The sequence below is a fragment of the Pan troglodytes genome, chromosome 4, assembly GCF_028858775.2.
Source record: "Pan troglodytes isolate AG18354 chromosome 4, NHGRI_mPanTro3-v2.0_pri, whole genome shotgun sequence".
In the NCBI taxonomy this organism is placed as follows: domain Eukaryota; kingdom Metazoa; phylum Chordata; class Mammalia; order Primates; family Hominidae; genus Pan; species Pan troglodytes.
The window spans coordinates 81,570,923-81,594,678 of NC_072402.2; the positions used below are offsets into that span (position 1 = coordinate 81,570,923).

The 23,756-nt window shown below is 38.4% G+C and overlaps 1 protein-coding gene across 2 annotated transcripts in view; it reads right to left on the minus strand.

Moving 5' to 3' along the window:
• Nucleotides 1-19,489, minus strand: part of CDH6 (cadherin 6) — a 130,968-nt gene extending 111,479 nt beyond the window's left edge. Inside the window, exon 1 of one of the 2 annotated variants that reach the window (XM_016953493.4) lies at nucleotides 19,289-19,489. The gene's annotated coding sequence lies outside the window, so the exon portion shown is untranslated. Of the gene's footprint in view, nucleotides 1-19,025; nucleotides 19,117-19,288 lie in introns of those variants that run through there. The other variant, XM_016953494.4, reaches the window with a different exon arrangement.
• Between the last annotated feature and the right edge of the window lie 4,267 nt (nucleotides 19,490-23,756).

Below are 23,756 nucleotides of genomic sequence, written 5' to 3' on the forward strand. Positions count from 1 at the left end.
TACAGATAACATCCCTATTATCTAGCCAGCGGTGTAGCTTGCATCTGTGTTTTCAGATTTGAAGAGTACGCATTCAAAATAACTTCTACCACATATTTTTTGAGAATTTTTCTAGAGACATAAAGCTCTCGGTGAAGGAAAAGTAATTATGCTTATCATCTTATCTTCTGTAATTAGTGCATAGTAGGCAAACAATCAGTACTTGTTGAAGATAGAAATGAGTAAATGAATGACTGAGTATGAATAAATGACTACTGGAAAAACAGGAGTGGGGAATAGCAAAGGAAGGTGTCCAGGGGCATCTGCGTGGGCTAGAAAAGCAGCTTCAACTAGCTGGTAGCCTTGATTTCTAGAATTATAAGTCAATTCTCCTATTTTATTTGGGGCATTTTTGGTGGTGGAGCTGTGTGTGTGTGTGTGTGTGTGCACGTTCATGTGAACACCATGAGTTTTTGATGCCACAGTTGTGATCTATCACTTTTCTCCAGTCGTTACCCCGTGGACAAGGGCAGCCCGGCAAACAGGTTAGAGTAATACCCTCAGGCCAAGATGACAAACTTCTTCACAGATTTTACATCTCCCATTCTTACTTAATTTTGGCTGCAGTTGGTTCACACCTTCCTAATCCCAAATGAGAATGAAATCGGGTTGCACATTTTCTAGGGAATGGTGCTGAAGGGGCTCTGAGGAATTCTGAATTTCAGCCGCATTTGGCACATTACGGTTTCAGCCAAATCACGTTTCAGTGAGTAGAATTATGGGAATATTAGCCCCGGTGGCACATTATATTTGTACACAAAAAAATGTCATGGCTCATTCCAATTAATGAAAAAATTTTTAAAAAGCTTGCAGGTTGCTTAAAAATACCCAGGACCTCCGAGTTGATTGAAAATTTGGAAGAAATAATAGTAACAACAGCAATAGCAGCAGCAGAAACATCTGACATTTTGGGGGTGTTTTCACATGCTAGGCCCCTTGTGGAAGTTCTATTAGCAATTAACTGAGTTATTCCTCACAACACCTTGATTAAGTCAAAACTATCATTATTCTCATTTTATTGGTGGAAACTGCACGAGAGAAATGTCCAACAGGGCATCTTTTGGACAAGGTAGTTCTTAGACAGTCAACTTGGGATTCATTCGTCATACAAAAGTAGGACAGATGAAGAGCTCAGTGATGAGATACCCCCTTTTCTCCAAATTTCACACACATACAGCTAGTCTCCTAATTAAATATGGAGCTTTTATGGTTATGGTTCCTTAATTCTGTCCCCAGATTGCTAGGCCAAACAAACAAACAACAGCAAAACCCCACAAAGCACAAAACCCAACCACAAACAAAACATATTTGTCCTAGTTACATTTGCAGAGAGGTGAACTCACACCGTGGCAAGGTCAGTTCTCAGGGAATACAAACAAGATTAAGAACAAAATTTAAGATTCTAGATTTTATTCCACTTTGGGAACATCCTGTTGTGTGGCATACATCACAACCACCTAAATGCATTTGTGAAAAAAAACAACCCCAGAACCTCATTTTTTTGCCTAAAATTACCCAGATAATAGATGTAGAACTCTGTTGGCTTTTCATTTTATATTTTATAATTATTTCTCATACTGTTTTGACTTGGATTTAGATAAACATCTGCATTTCAGCTTATTCGCCTTTCCAGTAAAACCTAAAAGAAAAAAAAAGTCCCTAAAGAAGGATTTGGGATATTTATAGTAAGAAAGAAAAAAGAAAACTGTTTTGTGATTCTATTTTTGAAGAACACTTTTTTTTTCAAGTTTCTTAAAGCTCTAGTGGTTAGGAAAGAGCTAAAGGCAAAAACTTTCTTAAGAAGCACTTCAGAACATACTCATAAAGTTGAAGCCCAAGCCAAATCCCCCCACCCCACAGAGCATGGAAAGTGCTCACATAGCCTGATGTCCTTTGAATCTCTTAAGGTTATTTTCTAAATGAGACTATGAGAACAAAATGAAATTATATTTTCCTTTCAGCTAGTTAAGCCTCAAATCCCTAGATGAAAAAAATGTTTTCCTTTTGGACAGTGATGTATTTCTAGTCAGTCTATTCCCAAAACAAACACACCAAAAACCCACTTCACACACAGGCTAAAATAAAAGATAGGAACAGAGGTCCTTCAAATAATTAGTATTGCTCTAAATTGCCATTTTGCAGGTAACCCTCATTGAACAGAATTCGTGGATTTGGGTCTTGTTATCTATTACCTCTAAAGCTATAGTTTATTAAATAGAATTCCATTGAATCCTTTGCTTATACAATACAGTTGGCCCTCTGTATCTGTGCGTTCAGCTTCCACAGATTCCACCAATCATGGATCAAAAATATTCAGGAAAAAAAACCCAAAAAATAACAATACAAAATAATACAAGTACAAAAATACAGTAAAACAACTATTTACATTGCATTGATAGTGTATTAGGTATTATAAGTAATTTAGAGTTGATTTAAAGTATATGGGAGGATGTAGGTAGGTTACGTGCAAATACTTCACCATTTATATAAGGGACTTGAGCATCCTTGGATTTTGGTATCTGCTGGGGGAAGGAGGGGTGTCCTGAAACCAATTTTCTACAGATACTGATGACCGTACTTATATTTTCACTTAGTATCAGAATCACAAAGTATCAGCAATACTTATTTATTTATTTATTGAGACGAAGTCTCGTTCTGTTAACCAGTCTGGAGTGCAGTGGCGTGATCTCGGCTCACTGCAACCTCCGCCTTCCAGGTTCAAGGGATTCTCCTGCCTCAGCCTCCTGAGTAGCTGGGATTACAGGCACGCACGACCATGCCCGGCAAATTTTTGTATTTTTAGTAGAGATGGGTTTCACCATGTTAACTCGAACTCCTGGCCTCAAGCAATCCACCCACCTCGGCCTCCCAAAGTGCTGGGATTATAGGCGTGAGTCGCCGCACCCCCAGCGGTACTGACTTTAAGTGACTAAATCATAGTTTATGGTGTTTGTTGACTACCCAGCATCTTTCTCACCCTTTTCTTTCTTCCAAACAGAATCTCAGTTTTGTTCAAGTATTTGCCTTCTGCAAATACACACACACACACACACACACACACACACACACAATTTAAGAAAAGTTGGTCCCAAGAATGGGTCTTTATTCTAAAAAGCTAAGTAGCACCTAGAATTTCCAGCACTTAATATTGTATTGAGTGGTCATATGACCTAAGTTGGCACAATGAGCTGAAGGACATTACCCTTAATCCTTAATTGTGAGAAAGATTTTTTTTCTCTTTTCTACTAGACAAAAATATGGAAGGGTGTAGCTCCAATTGCCACCAGCAACCATCTTCGACTCTGAGGCAAATCACCAGGTGAATGACTTTGATGCTGAGGATAGCAGGAGGGAGATAGAAAGATCCTGAAATTTTGGTTATATCACTGATCTAACAGATCGATTGCAGCCTGCTTTCCTGTAGACTGTCTCTTATGTAAAATAATAATTTTACTTCTGTTTAATCCAGTTCGAGATGGGATTTTCTCTTACTCATAGTCCAAAGTGTCCCAATATACCAGCCGAAAACACTTAGAGAATCAGAGTGAGAAGCAATCAGATCTTTAGGATGCTGAGCATGGATGACTGTAGCTTGCTTTTCTGACCGCCTTTCCCGTTAATAGGGTTACTTATTGCCTTCCCCTTTACTCCCACTAGCTTAATCACTCCTGAAAATTTTTTAACTCTCTACTTCTCATTCTAAAGCTGGGGATGTGCAGTGTGGGAGAGGATGCCCTTAACCAGTTTAGATCACTTGTGTTAATAAGAGAGGTTACTGATTGGAAGGCTTTAAGCAAGAGAATTGTGCAGAGGCTCAAACACAATGCTGGGAATCACTGATCTCATTTTTTTGAGCCTGTAGTTTCTACTCCTTTTCCTTGGAAGTTACAATTTCCCACAGTGGTGAGATGCAGTAGAACATTTGCCAAAAGCTACCATGGTACCTACTCTAGTCTAGGAAATTCACTTATGTTAAAAAAAAAAACAAACATAAAAACCTAATTTCTATTCTATTGATTAGTAAGTTTAAAATTCTCCATATACCTTTGGCTTCAGAATGATGGATATCACATTAAATAGGGAAATATAAGGGAAATCATCCAGACCTCTCCCACTTCATCTCACAACCTTACAAAACAGTTGGCATGCTCAGATAGAGCTGGGTTGAACTGCATGTTTCACTGCCAAGCAATATTCATGAAGATCCTATTCCATGCATTGACGGCCACTTAAGGAATGAAATTGGACTACATAATCAGTTGAATTTAATTCAATCTTTTTGGTACAGGCATGTTCAAGGTTACAACAAGGTACATAGAATCTGGTATTAGACTTCCTGTAGAAACTCAAGAAACATTTCCAAGGTTGGAATTTGAAGCAAAGGTAATTTTGCTCATGAAACACATACATAAGAGTTTTCCATAGATTTTTTTTGTAGATTCAGTTTGATGTGCTACTATGGGTTGATAACAAACTAAAAGATAAGCAAAGTTTATCATACTAGCCTACACCAATAAGAAATAATATACAGCCACAGTTTCCACCATGAACAAATAAAAACTGTAAACAATTCAATGCCTTGGAGTAGAGTAACCAAAAAAATGTCAACTTTCCTATAAGACACCCAATTATCCTGTTAGTAGATCCATCAGTTATAGAATCTGTAACCCTATTTCAGACATTTGGCCAAAGGCACCTGTTGGTAGAAGAGCTGAGGCAGGACTGGCTTGTTTGTCGTAATACAAAAGATCCTTGGAGGATGTCCGGGGTCCAGGGTCTAAAACCCCTCGTGGCCTTTGGAACACCAAGCTCTGTGCCAAAGGGTGGAAGGCTGCCCTGCCAAGCCACAAATCTAAGCCCAGGGCATAAAACCCCTTGTGGCTTGGATGGAATCCAGGGCTCAGGGCATAAAACCCCTCGTAGCCTCTGGAATGTGCACAGACTTGTTGGTTGCTCTCCCAGGCTCATAAACATGCTCTCCGTTATATCAAGCAGCAGAGCATATTCTATATGTGTCAAAGAAAATGCTAAACTGTCACAGCTACACTTGATGCACTGCTACCTTTCTACTCCAGCAATAAATAGTGTGGGCTCCCAGAGCTCGGGGCCTTCACAGCCTCCAATCTAGCCTTAGCCCCCTGGATACACTTTATGCACTCTTAACTTGCCTTTTCTCATTCCTTTGACTCCACTGGACTTTGTAGCCCCGACGGCCTGGTGTTGGGCTTGATCACCCCAACAGGCACCAAGGTCATCTTGGGAATATTTCCCTTCTGTTGGGTGTAACCCTTTGAACAGTCTAGAAGGCTGGCCCCAATCTTCTTGCTTCTTAAGTGTATTGCCTCGATGTATCCAAATAAATCAAATTATTAGGAAAGAAAACTAACCTCCAACACAAAAAATGTAGAGAGGTATATAAATGTTGTCCAGAGTTTCATAATGAGTTCTCTCCTTTTGTTCTCTCAACAAACATCTAATGTGTTCTTGCCATTTGTCAAAAACAAGGCTAGGCCTTTTTGGTAAAAGGAAGACTCAGTGGCTTTGTTTTCCAGATGCTTACAGTGTGATAGGTGAGACCTAGACAGTCATGCAGAGACTTTTGAAAAGATGTTTTTACAGTTACGCTTAGACTAAGTAAAGGCTCTGACACACTCACACCATGAGGAATCTAAGCTAAGAGTGAGATAGGTAGGTGGGGGTCAGAGAATGCTTCTTGGAGAAGCAGATTCTTGGTCTTTGTCCTGAAGATCCAATAAGATTTGGCCAGGTGAAGATGAGTGGGAGCACTGGTCAGCTGGATATTAGCAAGGAGTGTGAGTGTCAACACATTCAACTCCAGAGTTAGTAATGGAAGATCCCAATAGATTTCATGACTAAAAGACCTGAATTCTGAAAGAATAACTTTCTAAAATAGCAGCTTTTAATGGTCATGTTTAATTTTGACCACATACTGCACCTCATCTGACATCAAAGCATGGCATTATCTGTGGCACTTGACACAATGCCTTGCCCAAAAGTGTTCATTAAATGGCCGAGTCGAATTGAAATCCTATCACCTCAATCCTAAATTTTAACTAGTCTTCTTGTGTAGAGTGATTTCTTGCTGAACTGTATTTCGACTGACCAGTATATGTATGGCTTTGTGCTTTGTGGAAAAATCACTGGGGAAATTGTAGGGATTAGTGAAGGAACCACCAAGAAAATATTCTGAGGCATATCATCAAAAATATAAAACCATGTTAAGCTTTTGGTAGTGAAGGGAGGTATGGTGCTTCTTTCTAAGCTGAGTAGGAGGTTCAAAGCCAAACCTGAAAATGAATAGAAACCTTACAAATCATGAAACTCAAAGCTAATTTCTGTATTAATGTAAGATGTAAGCATGGGCGAATAGAAAACATAATCAATTCTGAATATCCTATTCATTATATACAAAGCTAGTATTATTGGGATAGAGTATGAGGAAATAATCTATTTTCCCTAAATTGCTAGTCAATGTATGTTTGTCTTGTTACCTGCTTTCTCTGCAGAACTGAGCACAGGGGCCCTCAGTAAACATTACAGAATGAATAAAGTAATTAATGATGACTCTGAACCTTTCAAACACCCTTGTGATGTTTCCCTTGGGACCAACAGTAAGTGATTATAAGACTGACTCAAATTAAAGCGAACAGATAGGCCTAAAGCTAAAAGGCCTCTATGAGGCTGAAACCTGTTGCTTTGGGCTATAATTAATTGATCTCACTTGTTATAGAATATACTGGTACACTCACTGAAGGATGAAAAAGAAAATGAATTTCCTTTCTAACTGTATTTTTAAGCCTTGAGAAATGTGTACATGTTACATATAAGATATATGTATATATAAAATCCCTATACCTTTGACTTTTTTTGTATTTGAGATTCATACATTTGAATCTATCTATCCTGTCTATTTTCTATGTATCCATCTATCTACCTGTCTATCTGTCTATTTTCCATCTATTCTATCTATCTATCTATCTGTCGTCTATCTATTCTATGATCTCAGTACATGTATATAGAGCACAAAAGCCACAAGAATGCAATAGTTCAAACAATGTGGGTTCTCAAGGGTGCCACGATTGAATTTTAGCTCCAAAAAGAACCAATTATGTGACCTTGGGCAAGTTGCTTAATTGTTCTGTTCCCTAGTTTTATCTTTAAATCTGAGAAGATTGACAGTATTTACTTGAAAGTCTTGTTGTGAACATTTAATTCATGTAAGATATTTAGAACGATGCCTGAAATATTGTAAGTGCTAAGTGTTAGATTTTATTATTCTACTTCATTTTCCCAGTCATCTTTCTTATTTTTAATCCTTAAGTAACAAAATTCAAAATACTTTAAAAAGAACATATAGGATTATTTGGATGAGAGGCAAAAAAAAGTCATTCACTTAGCAAATAAGCAATTGTTTTATTTATGATAGAAAATTCATGGTCACACACATGGCTACTAAAACTGTAAGAGAAAAAAAATCTTGGCAGGGACATTGTTTAGTTTAGGTATGAATTCTAAAAAATAAAATATGTTAAAAGTGTAAACTCAGGGGTACATTCTGTTTCCAAACACAAACTAAGAATTAAAAAATCAAAATGACAGACTTCTGCTAATCTGCTTAGGAAGGCATAAATTATTAATCAGGCTCCAGGCAACAATGTTAAATACCAACCTTAATAAAACGCCTGCCTGGAGGAAGGTGAGGGCTGGTTGCTCCGTTATTGAAAGCTGGGCTGCCCTATCAACTTGCTTAGTCTTCCTGGCTCTCAGGACACCACTGATAGGGCTTCCTTCAAAATAGGCTCATTTGAAAGTGGTCAGAATTATAAAAAATTAAGTTGTTAGCATGAGATAGAAAAGTGTATTTTCACTGGCAAGCATGAGCTTGAACAGAAAATCAGTTGTAAAAATATTTAAGAGATGCTTTCGTAGCTTACATGAGAAGAATTTCACCTAGTAAGCATTTATTGAGCCTTCCCTATGTGCTTACAGTTACAAGGGATGCCCTCATCTTAAAACTCTCATCTTGAGTTGGCAAAGTGATATTTTAAAGCCATTTTCTCCTTTCTCCCCCAACCTGGATTTATCTATTCCATAAAGCATCTTATGTTTGTATCAGGTGGGCTTTTGCTGTGCAGGGAATCAAATAATGGATTTTCCCAAAAGTCTTGGCTGAATATCATTCTTAGGAACACTTGTCAATCAGGTAAAACCTAAATTGGAAAGTACTTGACAAACTCAGCATCTCCTTGGTAGTCAGAATCTTGTAGCTGCTTCTTTTGATTGTGGAGTTTAACATGCAGTCCAAATTTCACTTCTCGCTTTAAAGTCTTTTACAAGATTATAGACATTAGTGCATATTTTAAAATCCAAAACGGGACAGGTTTGGCTCTCATCTTCTGTGATTGGTTTCTCTAACCAGCCGTGATAAAAAGATTATCATACAAAGAAAAAAGAGAAAAAAGCCATTTAAAAATCCATTTTGGTTTAGTGAGAAATTGGGAAGCAAACATATGCTCAATTAATGTTCAGAACCTCAAAGGTGCAAAGCCAACTTTTTATTCTATAGTGCCCAATTAATCCAGCCTACGGTTTCAATAATTTCTCCTTTCTCTGCCCACCACATAGAAATCTTTTATTACATCAAATTAAACTCAGTTGCTTGAGAGCACTTTACTCTTATGTTGCTTCCAACTTCATATTTTAAATAAAGTACCCGTCCTCCCTAGCGTTACGTTTGGGGAGAAAGTGGTTATTCAGATAACCACTAAGCACCTTGCTCTGTCCACTCATGTACTGAGGTCATCTCTTCAATCTAATTTCATTGCTTTTTGGAACACAAAGTACATGCCCATTTAAACTCAAGAAGAAAAAGTTTTCTAAGAAAAACAAACCACAGTGCTCTTTGGAAAGATATTTTGGAGTGTGGTAACAGAATCAAAAGTGAACTTGAGGAAGAAAAAAAGTATCAGACAAAATATCTAAATACAGCACTTGCATTTGACATTCCTGCATTCTTATCTTAAACGCAATTTTCTTCCAGGTAATAGCATTTGCTATGAATGCAAAAGTTATGGCTGAGCAGGCACTTTTTGTATCTGGAGGTTTGGGACCACCTCCTCTTGGGTACATTAACTCGTAAGTGACTCCACTTCATTCTGTTGTCTTAATTAGGACCTGCCTGACAATCATTAAAAAATCAGGAAACAACAGGTGCTGGAGAGGATGTGGAGAAATAGGAACACTTTTACACTGTTGGTGGGACTGTAAACTAGTTCAACCATTGTGGAAGTCAGTGTGGCGATTCCTCAGGGATCTAGAACTGGAAATACCATTTGACCCAGCCATCCCATTACTGGGTATATACCCAAAGGACTATAAATCATGCTGCTATAAAGACACATGCACACGTATGTTTATTGTGGCATTATTCACGATAGCAAAGACTTGGAACCAACCCAAATGTCCATCAATGATAGACTGGATTAAGAAAATGTGGCACATATACACCATGGAATACTATGCAGCCATAAAAAATGATGAGTTCATGTCCTTTGTAGGGACATGGATGAAATTGGAAATCATCATTCTCAGTAAACTATTGCAAGAACAAAAAACCAAACACTGCATATTCTCACTCATAGGTGGGAATTGAACAATGAGATCACATGGACACAGGAAGGGGAATATCACACTCTGGGGACTGTTGTGGGGTTGGGGGAGGGGGGAGGGATAGCATTGGGAGATATACCTAATGCTAGATGACGAGTTAGTGGGTGCAGCGCACCAGCATGGCACATGTATACATATGTAACTAACCTGCACAATGTGCACATGTACCCTAAAACTTAAAGTACAATAATAAAAAATAAATAAATTAAAAAAAAAAAAAGGACCTGCCTGAAACATCTCTCTCTCTCTCTCGCTTTATAAAAAAGCAGGTAAATCAGAGAGGGAAAATGTGGAACTGATATTTATCATAAGGCCACACTAATAGAATTAATCCTTTATGAAACACTGACAATATCTCTACTAGATACTTTTAAACAAGTAGCTTAATACAAGAATAATTGTTGGGAGAAAAGTCGCTGAACTTGGTTCAAATGAGGAGTCAGCAGTAATGTAACAGTCAAGGTAGATTTTATCATTTTGCATTGGTAATTAGACTGACCACAAGCCATTTTGATTGGTATTAAATTAGAAACTGTTGCTAAGGGGAGCTTAGAATATTTTGTTGAGTACAAAACTGAGCAGTTGCAAATATATATATATTTTGCATATATATGTGTGTGTATATATACATATAGTTTTATATATGTCACATATATACACACATAAGTTACATATATACATATGTGTATATGTTACATATATACACATATATGTATATATGTAACATATATACGCATGTATGTATATATGTGTATATATACATACAGTTGCATATATATGTGTGCGTGTATATATATATATTTTTTGAGGTGAAGTTTTGCTCTTATCACCCAGGTTGGAGTAGAATGGCGTGATCTGGGCTCACTGCAACCTCCACCTCCTGGGTTCAAGCGATTCTCCCTCTCAGCCTCCTGAGTAGCTGGGATTATAGGTGCCTGCCACCATATCTGGCTAAGTTTTTTGTATTTTTAGTAGAGATGGGGTTTCACTATGTTGGTCAGGCTGGTCTCAAACTCCTAACCTCAGTTGACCCGCCCGCCTTGGCCTCCCAAAGTGCTGGGATTAGAGGCATGAGCCACCATGCCCGGCCTGCAAATATTTTAAAGTGGATGCTAGTAGATTAATGAGACTCTCTTTCTTTTTTAATTCTGCAAAAGGAGATTTAAGCTTTGCAGTTAAAAATATGATAAGCTCATTTTAATGACTGAAATCTATACTATACACTAGAAGGCAATTGCTTTTTGAAGTAAAAATGCATATCTCAAAACACAGACCAACATGTTAGTAAATTTTTGTCTACAATTATACAAAGTTCACTTTTAGAAAAAAAAGACACTGATTTTATAATTTATATGGTTAAAGTGGGCTGTGTTTGTTCCAGCTTATAGAGTTAGATATAAATTTAAAACTTTTCATTTCCCACTGAATTATCCACTATGTAATCAAGTGGGCAAATTCACTATTAATGACACATTCTGGCCATGAGCTTGGCAAAGCATATTTTTTTTTGAGGATATGTTAATATGGTCAAAGATCATATTAGTATTCCAAACATTAGTATTAATCTCTGTAAGTTTTAATTAAGAGACCCAAGGATACCTTTTCATTAAATGGCTTTTGTTTAGTTTGTCTTTTTGGTGTTTTAAATATAATTATAATTCCCCTTTACTTTTTGTTCATCCAGATAAGAAGGAAGAGAACCAGGTCAATCATTTCTCAACATGATGTCAGTCATTGTATTAAACCAGTGGTCCCCAGACTTTTGGATTTCATGGAACATTAACAGTTTTATTTTTTAAAGGGGAGAGGATTGACATTGAGTTACTTGCCAAATTTAAATTTTGCCAAGGAAAAAGCCATCATAATCTTTCCCCATATTTCCATGAAAGAATTGACATTTTAACTTCAAAGCAGTGGGAAGGTTACTGTCTGATTTCTTTAAATCAAATAAATTGAGATTTATGAGACACACAATAGGTTGTCAGGTTGTCATCATTTCTCATATCTAACCACTGACCAATGATTTTTTTTATTTCAAAGATGGATACAACTTTGGGTCTCCTGGGGAATCACTGATTTAGATAAGGTTTACTCAAAACTGCCATCAACCCATTACAAATAAAACAAAACCCCAAACCTTATCATATGTCTCCCTAGCAATGGTCAATATTTTGAGGGAAAATATTAATTCTTCTTTGCAATAGGAAATTTACAAAATGTAGGAACACACAAAATTCTTAAAGAAGCCTACATCCTTATCTTCACCGCAAGTATCCACATTTGTCCCTTCACAGAATAATTATAAATAATAATATTCTTTATTTAAATTTCCTCTTTAATTTTTAATGCCAGAATTAAATGGTGATGATAAAAAGCAATAACATTCAACAACTAGAAATCAAGCCACAGCAGAGAAAGATAGAGATAAGAGAACAAAATAAATCAAATATATCCATGGATAAGTTATTCATCTCTCTGGTCATCAGTTATCTCACAGTTAAATGAAGAGTATTAGATAAAGTCATCTTTAAGCTCCTTCCTGTGTCTCACATTCTCTGATTATATTTCTAATGATCAAACTTTCCTTGAAGCCTAGATTAACTACATGACTTTTTGAATGGTGGCAATAGAAAGAAGAGAATATAATGAAAATGGCTCATCAATGTCAACCATATAAAACGTGACTGTATTAAGAGGGTTTCTTCCTCCCTCCCTTCCTCCCTCTCTCCCTCACTCCTCTCTCTCCCTCCTTCCTTCTCCCAACTTCCCTCCCTTTCTCCTTTCCTCCCTCCCTCTTTCTTTCCTTGCTTTTGTGGGGATTGTTTTCTGGTGGCATGGTAGTGGTGTGTATATGTGTGTGTGTGTGTGTGTGTGTATATATATATATATGTATGTGTGAAATTTTACTTGGTAAATCATTCAGAACAAATACCAAATTGTGATAGTAATGAAGTAACAAAATAAATGTGGTCATAAAAAATTATTTTTACTTACTAGATAAAGAAGGACACAAACACTATCTTACTTAGCTCTACCCAGAGTCCCAAATGCTACATCCATGGTAATGTCAACGAGCTGAGAATGGACTGATGCCCTTAGTGGGTGCTGTGAGGTTGAGGTGTCCCTCCCCTCTCAATGCAATGAACAGGTGTCATTTTAGCTACCTTCCTGAAATACCCCTTTCCTCATAAAGATCCCTCTGAAGGCAGGATAAGATAATTTATTCTCATATAAAAAGTACCATCATTATGTTCATAAAAATGGCCCACACAATGCTTTCTACTACAATTATAAATTCTGACACATGCTTGCAGATGATTTTTCAAAAATGAATAACTTAAAAACATCTTCCTGAGCCTTCACATCTGCCAAGCTCTGGTCAAAATAATCAAATCATTCCCATGCCCTCTGCTGCTCTGTAGTTCTCAGAGAGAGTCACACTTTTACTTCTAAGACATCACAACTGTTTGTTAACAGCACCTTCATTAAGTGCTTGGCTCAAACAGAGATTCCCTGGAAATTCAAACCAAAAAAGGGCTAAGTAAAGAGGATACAAGTATAATAGGGTCATTTTGATTTACTGTGTAATTATTGCTATGCGAAATGCATGTAAAATACTTAGAAGAGGGTGTGACATAGAAGAGCTCAGTAAAGGTTAGTTTATTATTTATTATCATTATTATTTGGATGTATAAAAGTTCTGAGCCAAGATACTGGTGAGTGCTTTTTATCTTTGCTATATATATATATATATATATATATACACACACATATATATACACATACACACACACACACACATATACACACACACACAAACGTATATATTATCAACTCTTTTCCTTCTATCCATGATATATATATGTGTGTGTATAGATATATATGCTCTGAGCATATATATACACACATATGTGTGTGTACATATATACACATATGTGTGTACATATATACACATATGTGTGTACATATATACACATACGTGTGTGTACGTATATATACACCATGTAAAGTACATATATATGTACACCATATATATCATATATATACATCATATGTATACACCATATGTATATACACACACATATATTATCAACTCTTTTCCTTCTGTCCACTATATATATGTGTGTGTATAGATATATATGCTCTGAGCATATATATATACACATATGTGTGTGCGTGTATGTGTGCGTATATATATATATTTACCATGTAAAGAGGTGAGGGGTTGCTGTCTTGTAGCTCTGCCTTTCATCATGCTATATCACACACAGGATCCAAATGGGTGACAAGTAGAATACTTGGTCTATATTATTACTGTATACTTTGGATTGCAGGCATCAGAGGAATACATGGTTTTTCTATTTAGCATGCAGGACAATAAAGATAATAGAAGGAAAAGAGTTGATATTCTTCAATGCACTAAGGAAATCTTTTTGTTGATTCTGATGCAATTTCAGACCACTTTGAAAAAGATATTCCTCCAGTTAATTTACCATCCACCCAGGGTTACCTCCCTTAGATGGTGATTTTTTAATGGTAATTTTCAAGTTTGCATTTTATGGTAGAGAAGAGTAGTGTGTATAAATATGTTAATGATGTAATTATGTTTATAAAGTGGCATTTAACAGTAGCACTATTTATAAAGAGGAAAATGCACCCTATGTAAAAATGGCAATTTTGATTCTATTTCTATTCTTATGTTTCCCTCTGCTGTAAAAATTTACGTCCTCATCTCTTTCCATTTCACTCACTTGGACACTTCCCCAAGTTAATTTTTTCTTGCTGTTTTCTCTTCCTATAACTTATTGGGTCTCTTGGATATCTTTTGGCCAGACCTACCAATTTAGGAAATTAGAGAAAGAGAAAACACAGTGTTCTTTCAAGTGCTGAAATATGAAGATAAATCATACCCTGTGGTATGCTAGCTTTATGTGCCTCATCTTCTTCATAAGTCGTTTCTCTCACAAGATAGTACCACATACACTAAGAAAAGCTTGCAAACCATGCTGCCCATTTACATGACGAATCAAATTTAATATTAACACTCTGGCATTAATGAAATTCTACCTCTTATAAATCATAACAAGGTGATCTGATTGCTGGAAGAAACCAGCACCCAATGGTGTTAGTGTAAAGATATTAAACAGATGAAATAATCTTTAATAGTCTCTGCATATGAGTCTACTCCACATTTATGAATGTGTGCTCAGAGCATTCAGCCTTCAATAACTTTTCTTTGTTGGAAGAGTTGAAAGTTTCTTGGAGAGTTCAATTTTGAACAACTAGACTGTTGGCTGCAGATGGCTCCCTCTGACCCAACTATTTTGTAGTAATTTTGAATGCACCACTTCTTTGAAGGGTTGTTTATACTCTCCCCTCTTCCCTTATCTTCCTACTTTGTGGGTGATAGCATCACAAACACTATACACATTTGGTTCAATAGCTAATTAGAGAGAACCTGAAGTTCCTCATAAGATTGTTTTGAAAAAGAGAGGCTTCTGTACGAATAGAAACTTAAAAAAGTAGACCAGTTAATCTTTGGAAAAGGCAAGCTGGAACAAAAATATTACTATTTAGTTTCAGTAAAGTGCTTCAAGCACTCATCTGTCTTCAAAATAAAATAAAAATCCCAAGGGAGAAAACAACATGAAAAAAAAGAAGAAGAAAAGAAAATCAGCCCATATGCTGCATTTCTGTATTTCTTCTCTAATATTCTTGGAACATTGTCACAACTGGGTGCTGTGTTTGCGTGTGTGTGTATGCCTTCTTCTTTCTGCAATTCTCCTATTACCATAATGTTCTTGAGTCTTTGAATTTAGAATCATTATTCAGAAAAATATTTAAACCAGAGAAAGTTTGATTGCCTACATTTTCACTTTTTTTGTGAAGTAAATAAAGTGTGCTCAGTAGACACTGACTAGGTTGAAACACTGTTAAGAATGCAATTCAGACTGAGTCACTGCTTGTTATTTTTATAAGTGAGACCCTAATTCTGATGGACACCAAAGAATAAGCAGCCATGACTAAGCAAGAAGCACAAGGCAACTGGATTCTGCTGGATGTTATCTTATTTGGAACACATTTCAAACTTTAGAACAGATTTTTAAATTGGAAGTTGAAACCTGCAGGCTGTCAGCAGAAGAGGCTGATTCACCCTACAGAAATTATGTTACTCCAAGTTCCAGGCAGAGTATTTTAAGGAGTAGGTTACCTAAAATGTGTTGTGATACATCAAGGAAAGAAATGAAACAGAAAAAACCTGGAGTAAGGATGACACAGGTATCTAAACAGCTTTTGGATGTTCAACATATATTTATTTGAACGGGGAATTCTTTGAATTAGATGGCCTTAGTTCAGCATAACTTGTGAATGTTCACAGATTTCTGAAACAGTCATTGCACTTTTTTTTCCTGCAAATATTTCTTTTCTTGTTGTTGGTTGGGGGTGGGGGGGTGGCGGCGCTCTTCATGTAGAACTTTTGGAGTTCTAAATATAATGTTATTATTGTTATTGAGTAAATTAGAAGTAAGGAAGTAGAGTCTTGGAAAAGATCAGAAATAAGAAAATCTTATATTGATGATGGTAAATTCTTTATTAATTGGCCATTGCTTTCATTTGGAATCATCCAGCAGTTACCAAAAGTCTAGATATTCAGAAAACCATAAAAATATTTGTAAGTCCCCTAAATTAGAGGAAGTACAGAAATAATAGCAATAATGATTTGACCTGTCACAAATATTAAGATAGTGCTTAGAGAATACTAACTTGTCTACAGAGAAAAAGTTGTTATACTCTTATCTTAGGTAACAAAATCCATTCTGCAGCTGAACTCCAGGGAGAAATGCATGGAGTGACCCACTAGAGGTCCCTTCCAACTAAAAAAAGTTTGAATAGTTCAAAGGATTCAGCCTTAGTGTGTTGGCATTCATGACTGCAAAGCAACTACGGGGCCAGAAGGGGGGACCACACATTTCAATTCCTTAGGAAGATTGTAGTTTCACTCAGAATATTGGTCACATTTCGTTCCTTTTAAAGAAATCTCTGTGGGACATTCACTCAATTAGTCCTAATTTTCAGATTTTGGTGCTATAATAATACAGTATCATATAATACCCTGTGACTGTAGCTGTGCTTTCTAGAAAATTTTTAGCTGTTTTCAAGTGTCTCGAGCAGTATTTTGCAAGGTACATTTTTTCTTAAAAAGGAAGAGTGCCTCACTAAGTTTTTCCTTGCAAAGCTTATGGAAGTGGTGGGTGGAAGAGGTAGGGCACACGTTTTTTGATAGTAGGCAACTTGGTAGAAAATGATTATGTTTCCATATATTATCTTTGCAGAGTTAGCAGTACAAAATGTAAGTGCAATAAATTGGTGTAAAAGCCAGATAGTAAAGGGACTAAAAGTCCCTATGGAGATACCAAACTGTCACTTTCTTGTAATGGTAGCAAAAGATAATTGTAGACACAAATACAGTAGAACTGAATTGGCGCCATTTTCCTTCAAAAATGGGCTGCTGCCTCTTAGTTTTTCTGAAGAAATTGGTTACTTCCTCTGCTTCAAAAGTATGGCATGAACCATTACATTAGGTGGGAAAAGATCTGTCTTTTATTTTCCTTCAGTACCTTTTTAATTAGAACATGCCAAAGAGCAAAAGGGGATGAGATACAATCCTATGTGATTGCATTTTCCAGTCAATTGTTGGGTTTCTTTTAAGTTTCTGAGCTCTGCATTGACAATCTGGCCTCTGGCATAAACTTTACCCTCCTGGTTATGACATAATGAAGACATCTGCTCAAGCATACCACTTTCTTCACACAACTGGTTTTACGGTTCTCTAAAATAGCAAGCATAGAGCCGTGCAAGTACTATTACACAAGGGATGATGCTCAAGTCTCAGGTGAAACTGGAAGAGATTTTTTTTCTCTCTCTTAAAGTAAAATCCTAAGGGTTTTCCTTTTCAGGTAAAGCTTTCAGCAAGAAAAGAAAGGAAATAAGCAACCCTTGGCACTATAAGGAAATAAGCAACCCTTGGCACTATTCATATAAGCATATTTGTTAGTCCTTCTTGGAAGAGTTGTACATTAACTAGGCATATCCCTGGGTTCCTTTTTCCAACACAGGGAGGAGTTTGCAACCCCCTGGATAATTAACCACTCAGAAAGCCCACATTTTGATCTGCACCCCTCCAGAGCAGCCATATATGTACACAACAGCCACTCCTGCAACATTCTTGCAGGGAAAACCTCTTCCTTCTTTCCCACTGTGTGCTTTACGAAGTGAAAGTGAAGATTCGCAGAGACACGGTCTGATACACCTCTATAGTATGACTATCATCATTAAAAAAATTTTTTTTTAAAATGGGAGTAGGAGACAGAAATGTGTGGCTATTCCAGATGATTAAACTTCTTGGTTCTTGAATGTTCTGAGTCATAGTTAACTCAGGTGGCCAGCCCCTTGCACTGACAGAGACCTGCATTTAACTCCCCATAAAATATGGATTTTATTGCAGCAGTGACACTTCCTAGCACCACGCTGACCTCTCCACCATCTCCCATCTCGAGATCTACGGTAACTCATGACAGAATATCTAACTACGGAAGAAGTAATCTCAGCTCTGCAACTGCTGCAGTCCACAACATTGCAGCGTCCCTTTTTATTAAATTCTGGGATTAACGCATTGGGGGCTCCAATTTTCCAGCATCTGGCACCGAAAACCAAGCGCACTCCAACCACTCTCCAATCAGTCCGGGGAAGGCTTTATCCCCCAGATTTGAGCCTGGCCAGCCGTGGAGGAGCACGAGCGAACTGCGCCTTCCACATGACTTTTCCCTGGACAGTGTGCTCCATTTTCGGAGTCCAATGTTGGACTTTCCTTGCAACCTAAGCATTTCTGTCCTAGATGAGCCGGCAGGCGTTGCCCGGAACGTGCAAGCTAACAGTTTTCTTTAGCTCCTTCTACCAGCCAAATCGTCTCTTTAGTTTAAGTTTTCCTTACTGGGAGCATTCCAGAGTTTTCAGACTACCTGATTTTCTGCTTTACCCCAAAAGCTAAGAAATGTAACTCAGCCCAAGCAGTCACCACGCAGACCCTTATGATGCGGGCAGGTGGAGATAAATCGAGCCCCAAACGGCTCGGCGGGTCCTGCACGCACCAGCGCCCTTTGGTAATTGACCAGCCAACTTTGCAAATGCCAGAGCTCCCCTGGCAGCCTCTGCCGGCGTAGAGAAAGGCAGCGGGTTCTTCTCCGGCGGCCCGCTTCCCGGTGCCCCCACCCAGCCCCACGGCGGATCGGTCTTACCAGGAGGCGGAGGAGCGGTGCCCAGGCTCCCCGGGAAACGGCGTCGGTCCTGAGCAGCGGCAGCAGCGCCGCCCGCGCAGCCGGACCCGCGCGCCCGCCCTGACCCGGGCTTGCAGGCTGAGAGCATCCCTCCCAACTCCGGCGCGCGGCACCCACCGGGCGGAGAGGGCTCTCTCTCTGATTGGCTTCTATCAACGCTACAGAATTAAAAAAAAAAAAAAAAAAAGGGAGATGTATGCATAGCCAACGGAGCCCGAACCCACCTCTGCTCGCCTTCCTGCGCCCGCGGAGACCCTGCGACCCGCCCAGGCTGCTCCTGCCTCCGCCGCCGCCGCCGCCGCGGTCGCCGGCTCTGCCGTTCTTGCTGTCGCGGCTGAAACTGCAGCTCTTGGGATGCGAAGGTTACGGGCTCGGGAGAGCTGGCTCTTGTGGGCACACACTGATTTGCAAGTGAATGAAGTGGGAGGGAGCAAAGAGAGGAGGACTTTGTTAAAGAGGCCCAGTGCCTGCCCCCGCCCGCCCCCTCCCCTTGACAGAATGACTCCCAGTGTTTGAAGTCCTGAGCAATTCGCTCCCTGGAACACTCCTTCAGCCCCAGGCTTTCCCTTTCTTTCTTTCTTTCTTTCTTTCTTTCTTTCTTTCTTTCTTTCTTTCTTTCTTTCTTTCTTTCTTTCTTTCTTTCTTTTTTTTCTTGGAGGGGGTTTAAGATATACTCAGAACTTGTATGACTCCGTCTGTTTCCTCTTTTATACTATCAAAATGCACCTTGTGCTATTATCAGCAACGGTCTGATGTTCTTTTTTTTTCACCGACCAAGCAATTACAATTCCCAGGGACACAGTACCTCGTCACTCTATCAGTTGGCCAGCTTCGTGTGATAGCACGTATAACATGCACACACATAAAACAAGCCGGTCTCCTGAGATGACAATACCGATGGCTTTTCTTTACAACATAAACAGGCGTTCTCCAGATGCAAGCAGACATGGATAGATTCATACATGTCTTTCCTTCTCTCCTCCCAGGAAGACACGCTTTCACGTAGCCCCATGATCTCTGTTACTCTTTTGGAGTGACCCCAGGATGTCGTAGCATGAAGCCATGCTTCCCTGGGCTTGCAGAAACACTGAAAACCCAAACCCTTCAGGCTTGCCAATGACTTATGACTGATACCATCGTTCTAAATGAATTGATACAAGCATACAAAAGACTTGCAGAAGAGGGGTGTACAATGATATTCAAGGTCTGCTTAACGTTCGAAGATCCTTCTGGAAAGTTGCCGAAGTTGGATAACCTTCAAATTAAACTCTTTAGTACACATAGCTGTTCGAATGGCTAGATTGATAGTTACAAAGAGGTAATATCTAATATTAAGGTACTAAGCCACAAAAATGTGAAACATGTCAAAGTACCATTAAATGAGAGTAATGATTTTCTACATAGGAGACATAGGCATGATGGAGTCAGCCACTGTTGGATTAGGAAAATTAAATCTAATTACCACAGTGATTGCACCCGGGGTCACTAGCCTCCCAAACCAGCTGTTCGCCTGTGCTGCAAGTTCTCAGGGAGATTTCCATTGCACAGAGCTCTAAGAAATGCCAGGCTGCTTGGCCTCTGAGTAGTTAAACTGGCTGGAGGTTGGTCCTGTTCCCAACTGAGCTCTTACTAGAAAACCTTTTGTTTCTCCAATAGAAGTTCAGGCATTTAAATAAAGCCCAAATCAAAGTATTCCTTTAGGCAGCCAGTGCTTCAAAGAAGTGTGCATGGAATGGTTTTAGCACAGATGTTCTGCACATGGAAGATGGAAAGATTTGAGTTTCTTTCTGGAAAAGACCTTCCCCAAATGAAGAATTGCTACCAATTTGTGAGAAGAGGCTGAACATTTTCTTTTCATAGAGCTCTTTAAACACGTATGAAGTAAGAATGGGGCAGAAGAAAGCTGCTTTGGATTCATAGTCCATTCGTCAGATTATGAATTTCTTATACATTTAATTGGAAATATTAGCTCTGTGTGTCTGTGTAGTCCTTTACTGTTTACAAAGTACTTTTGTAGACTATTTTATTTAATTCATCCTTCAACAAGTGGTGTCATATTTTCCCAATTAAGACAGAGAAAACAGACTGATGAAGAGAAAACAGAGGTTACATAACATGTCCAAGGCAGTGAAACTGGAACACACAAGAAGCAGAAATATTATTGGTAAAAGGGTGTGCAGGTGTGTATGCAGACATAGAGACCCACAGATTATATGTACAGGTATAATTTACTAGCATATGTGGTAGTAGGATAATACATGAATACATAATACGTAAATATGTCAATAAAATAAGTCATATTTTAAGACCACCTTTAGCAGAAAAAATGTGCAAATTGGCTGATTTTTACGGTAGAAGAGGGTTGATAGTGAAGTTGATTTTCTGTCTGTTGAACCAGTTAATATCTCACAAAGGAAACCTCTAATTGTTTGCAATATACTATTCTTCAAACCCCATTAAGCTACATGTCAAAGGTGTTTAGAACAACCACTGTATGAGTGGACAATCCGTTTGCTTCTGAACAGTTCAGGTGGCAGCATGAAATTATATAAAAGACAGCTCTTGTACTAAAGGATTTTATGTGATTTTTGAGGCTTTCTAGTAATATTTGTCACAATAATTATTTATCTTCAAATACAGGATTGATGTAAATATGTAGAATTATGTTATCCTCATTTCAGAGACTGGGAACTGAGAGTTGCTGAGGCTAAATGATTACTTGGAGTTGTGTAAGTTCTGTTTCTGGTTTGTTCTCTATCATCACACCAAAACATGTTGGCAAGTAACAGTAGCCCATCAGAGATAGTTAAGCAAATGAAGAGGTATGTGTCATTATTGTATAGGGTTTCTCCTGAAAGTTAAGGGTGGCAATTCTGCAGAGTCTCTGGAAAGGCCCAGGGGCAGGCGCGGAGAAGCCGCCAGCATTCTACTCCTAGCTCTATCTCCTCCTCAGGACACTTCTGCTTTCCTTTTGTCTCCATTCACACCTGCCTCCTTCATCCTCCAGTCCACAGGGCAGAACAGCACCCCAACAGTTCCAGAGCTTACCTGTCGAAAAGAGGGTTTCTCTTTCAGCCGCCTTTCTAATTTCTTAGAAAATGGCCCTGAGGCCCGGCACGGTGGCTCAAGCCTGTAATCTCAGCACTTTGGGAGGCCAAGGCAGGAGGATCATTTGAGATCAGGAGTTTGAGACCAGCCTGGCCAACATGGTGAAACCCTGTCTCTACTAAAAATACAAAAAAATGTAGCCAGATGTGGTGGTGCGCCCCTGTAATCCCAGCTACTGGGGAGGCTTAGGTGGGAGAATTGCTTGAACCCAGGAGGCGGAGGTTGCAGTGGGCCAAGATTGCACCACTGCACTCCAGCCTGGGCCACAGAGTGAGACGCTGTCTCAAAAAAAAAAAAAAAAAAAAAAAAAAGAGAGAAAAGAAAATGACCCTGATTGGTCCGGTACTGTCTTGGACCCATCAGCTGGGGCTAGCACCCCCAGGACCAAATAGAGGGGGAGCATTTAAGGAGTGTCCTTATATCCTGGGAAGACAATCCAGAAAGTGTCCTGTTCCCCAATTCTCTTGTTTTGTTCAGTAGTTTGGTACAGCTGAAACATCTCATCAGTTTTTAGGCTACTTCATTACTTTAGATGCCTCGGTCAAAATTACTGGTACTTCTCTCCTTTTACAGCTTGCAAAGTTTCAATTTCTTTTTTTTTTTAAAAAATCTCCTTTATAAACCATTATTAGGGATATTAATTTTGATGAAGGATTTTCCAACTTCCACTAAATCTCTCTTCAGATGATTAAGAGGCTATCTTATCTTTATAATGGGGATGCATATAAATAAATAATTATGTTTTCTGACTTTCTTTTAGATAATACAAATCTGTATGCAACGATTACCTGATAAAAAAGTGTTTTCATGATCATTAACAATTATTCTTGATTAGGAGAAAAAATTCACTTTTTAAACCATGAACTTAATTAAGAATATTGGCATCGGCTGCTCTGATCAACCAATCCAAATCGTTGATCTAAAACTTAGTCCTACATGTGTTGCTGCTAGGAAAAGCACACATAGTACAATGCTTATGGCTTAATCATCATGGTGTGCACAAGCACAGATTTCAGTGAGGAATGAATGACCATCCCCTACCTCTGCTGCACACACACACACACACACAAACACGCCATACACATACTGTGTTTAAGGGGGAAAAAAGCTTTAACCACTCTGGATATTATTGAATTGAAACAAAGGAGACAAGAAACCTCGATGGAATTCCCTTTTTGTAAGAGCCATAGACATCTCAATACAAAGTAAAATAAATTCACACAAAATTCATGTGATTATCCAGGTTTTCTAATCCTGGGACAGCTTCCAATACTGTATTTAAAGTGGGTTGGATCCCAGGATGCATTAAGACATCTTGATCATTATAGTTGACTCATCACTATAGGTAGATTGCAATATGCCAGAAGATTTCCAAATGTGATAAATGCACAGCAGCAAAATGTTATTGACCTACACAGGGTATTTTACTACTGTGGGTATTTCATAGTAAGTAGTGTGGACTTCAATTTTGCTGAATTATTTTTACATTTTATTCACTGGTTTGTAGTAAAATATAAATTTGCCTGATCAGATATGTACAACTCAAGTTTGGTAGACTGAGAATCAAGATTGTATTATGGCAAT